Genomic DNA, 4045 nt, shown 5'->3' with positions numbered 1-4045 from the left:
AAATAATTATTATTAAATATATTTTAATTAAAATATATGATTTAATAAAATTTAAAATAATTATTACTAATAAATTTTCTTATATGAATTTGTACAATTTAAAATAATTATTATTAAATATAATTTAATAATAATATATGATTTCATAAAATTCTTGATAATAAATTTTCTTATATGAATTTGTATAATTTAAAATAATTAATATTAAATAGGGCAGTAATTGAATATTTGAATGAGCAATCCAATGAACCAAACATGATCCTCAATTCCTTCAAGTATGTTTTCAAATCAAAATTAAGAGTATATCTATTTTGTTGACAAATCTAAACTAAGCTTTTTCTAATGACTGGATCGAAAGGGTGAAGAACCCCAATAAACAAGAACAAGTATCACTATTGTTTTCTATGTCAGTGTGATCTTCTAATGCGATCCTATAACTAGGAAGAACCGCATATAATTGGTCGGATTGCGGCTTTGAGATCATCGTAAAATCTTTGCTCCGAAAATCTGCTAGCTCTTCTCCTTGCTGCTGTAGCTATCTTGAGTCTTTCAGACTCGGGCATCTTCACGATTTTCAGGACTGCATATGCATATTCTTCTACATTTTGAGCAAGAAATCCTGTTTGTTGTCCATCTTCATCTAAAACAATGTCCATTTTCGGCCAGCAGAATTATGAGCTGAGGGGGTCAAGCAAAATGAATATCATTTTAAAAACATTTTAAAACGGAAAACAAAGTAGCTCGAATCAGAAATTATAATATCAGTTGCCATGCTAGCTCACCTATAGGTATGGCTCCTGCAGCCATGTACTCTACAACACTAATGCCAAAGTGCTCGTCTATCATTGAGTGATTCCAGCAACAACCCGCCCAAAAGACTTACCAAGTCCCTGCATAGTGTATGAAACCGATCAAACAAAGAGTTAAAACATATATATTGCAGTAACGCAAATGCAGACAAACTTGATTATCTGTTGATCATCAATTTTTGGATGATTTCATTTAGCGAGAGGATCCAACTAAACTTATACGTAATTGTTCTACCTATACATCACGTTTTTATGGAATTCCACATTGTCTTGAATGTTCAATTGCACTGCTTTGTCTTTCAAATTCTGGAGTCTTTCCTCGTCTGATTATTTCGGAACTACCTACAAACTGCAACTTAGGTCTTCGAGAGTGTTTATCTAGTTTTTTATAGCACAGAAATGCCTCAAGTTGAAGACTATGTGCCTGAGTCAAAAAAAATCAAACTGTAAAGAGTTTCTAGAACTATCAGGTTCCAAAACTGAAACACCGAACATTAAAAATTAGCTTGAAGGTCTATGTAAGATGTGCACCTCTCGGACGAAATGTGCAACAGATATGATTTTTGGAGTTTCCACCGACTTTCCAAAAAGTGCTGTTTCAGATGTAAACTGGTAAAAATCACAGATGAATGCACTAAAAAATAAAAATGCACTATGATTGGTGATGAATAACGAGAAACAGAACCTGAAGTCCTGAAGTATCACAAGGTGATAACTCGCTTAATGCATTTAGGACTACCCCAAAGCTCTCGATGTGAGATGAGTCCATGAAGAGTTGACCATTACAAGATGTGCACAAGATCCATCATTACAAAATTTTGGAAGATTGTTAAAAACTTGTGTATATACTTGTTGCATAAATTGTGAGACAAAAATGTATGAACAAATCCAAGAACAATAACAGCAATTGCTTATGCAATTCAATATCAAATCTTTCTAGATTAATGTTTGGGATTTTAAGAAGTTAAGGGGGGAATCCCTTTCTTGGACTGGATAATATTTGTACAAATGCAACAACAAACTGCTTAACAAAGCTGAAGTAAGAAGCAGCTCAAACATTAAAACTAAACAGTTAAGCAAATTCAAAACTAATTGCATAATAATTTAATGACTGTCATTTGCTTAAGATTGAAATTTTGAAACTTGAAAATGAAATGACTAAAAAATGTTCCTGATCGAATAACATGGACTAAATCTACAACTTTAAGCATAATAAAAGGCTAATAGTAAGAATTTAACCAAACAGATTTAATGCTGTTAAGACTACAATTTCAGAATCGAAAAAGTACATGTACTAAATCCACAACTTAAGCAAGTACAAGTCTAATAGCTGAATTTGGTCAAACAACACATAATATAGATCAAAATGAACTGAAGTTTAAAAGAAATGAGAGATAAGCAAACATCCTATGTCTTGCATACAACACAAATGCCAGAATCAAAGCAAAATTAGCCACTGCTCAAACATATGTTGAAATTGGAGGCAGCCTAACCCACTCTCTTATTTATCTAATAAGAAGATGGAAGATGCTTATGTTGCTACAACACTACTACTCAATGCTATTGGATCGGGAATATACTTTTCAAGGACTTGGAAAAGCAAATCCACCTAAGCAAGTCACATAAAAAAGAATGTAAAAGATGGGGGAAGGTACAGCAGCCTCAGTGTCTAAGTTCTGCCTACACCATTTTCAGCCGAAACAGGGAAATAAAATGAAACAAAATCCAACAACAATAAAACGAACAACATATGAACAAACTATATACTTGGTTCAGCAATACTCTAAGTTGACAACCACCATCACATTACATGAAAACAGATACAGTAGCTCCATCAAGATACAGTATTACCAATTAAAAAAAATATCGTCCATATCAAATAATTCATCAAAGGCTTCTGATGACATACAAATAGACGTTCCTTACCATTCCATCAGCACACTAGAAAGCATTCTACTAGCTTTACAAATAACTAAAACTAAAGAATTGAAACAAGGGAGGGATTGTAAATGATTCGATTTAATTGACATGAAAAGTAAACATTGGTTCTAAATATTATAATGATAGGTTAAGGAACGTACTTCCATTGTAGTGGTGAACTCCAACTAGCACAACAGGCATAATACTCGATCTCCGACTTCCTAAGACGAGAGCAGTTGTTGGCAATAATAATCAACTACCGTACAAATACAACAAAATAAGTATCAGTCTTCAATGCTCAAATCAATATATTAGCAACACAAAGGAAAAATCGATTTTCAACAGATCTGTTAAACACTATCTCCCAAAAAGGAATCATTCACTTTAGTTACTATTCAAAAAGAAATCAAACCCATCATTTTCATATAACAAAACAAACTACAAGTGACAGAGATGTTCAAAACAACAACCAGATTGCTCGACATTTCAATATGGGAGAGGCAATAAGTTCAATTTTAAGAAACAATGGAATACCTTGGAGCTTTCTGAGAGATTTGAGAACAGTTTTGTAACCCAAAGTGTATTTCCACTTTCATAACGAGAGCCAATCTGTTGTTAATGCTCTCATGGGTCTCTTCTGCATCAAAATACCATCATCAACAACATAAATAATGAATTAGCATGTTTCAAAATTTAGGTTAAATATCAAAAAAAAAAAAAAGAAGAAAGAAAACGATAAAAGGTTTTAAGTCTTAGCGCAACCATGCGTTGAGGAAAGATTCGGCGAGAAAGAAAGGAGGTTGGTCGCTGGCAGCTTCTGTTGAGTGGAGGGAGAGGGTGGGTGAGAATCGATTCGGCTTGAGAGGGTAAAAGGGAGACCGATTAGGCAATCTTGATTTTGGAACCTAATAGCAAATCGGCGCTGAAGTAGAGAAAGTCGAATCCGTCCCGAAACGTAATAGGCCGTATTAGGGCAAAGCACCAACCAAACAATGGTGAATAGGTTTTTCTTAACAATAATTTAAATATCAAAAAAATCTAAAATCATAATTTATTTCTAAAATATAAATATTTTGAATAAAATTATACTAATTAAAAGAATTCAAAAATTCTTAGAGAATAAGCGGTGAGTGCACTTTACACAGCTCATGCGTCACCACACTCATCATGTCTCTTAATATAATCTGGCATGTTGTTGGGGACAACACAAAGTTACATGTTATCTATTATTAAAAAAATGTATCATACTCTTGGAGTTAAGGGTGAAATCAAAAATGTTTAAAATTGAAAGCTTTCTAAAATATAATGTTTTATAT

At 33.0% G+C, this 4045-nt stretch overlaps 1 pseudogene; it reads right to left on the bottom strand.

Moving 5' to 3' along the window:
* Positions 1–245: 245 nt before the first annotated feature.
* Positions 246–1667, bottom strand: LOC107899968 (GDP-Man:Man(3)GlcNAc(2)-PP-Dol alpha-1,2-mannosyltransferase-like; annotated as a pseudogene).
* Between the last annotated feature and the right edge of the window lie 2378 nt (positions 1668–4045).

This window comes from Gossypium hirsutum, unplaced genomic scaffold (assembly GCF_007990345.1).
Source record: "Gossypium hirsutum isolate 1008001.06 unplaced genomic scaffold, Gossypium_hirsutum_v2.1 scaffold_512, whole genome shotgun sequence".
NCBI lineage: Eukaryota > Viridiplantae > Streptophyta > Magnoliopsida > Malvales > Malvaceae > Gossypium > Gossypium hirsutum.
This window is presented reverse-complemented; position numbering and strand designations above follow the sequence as displayed.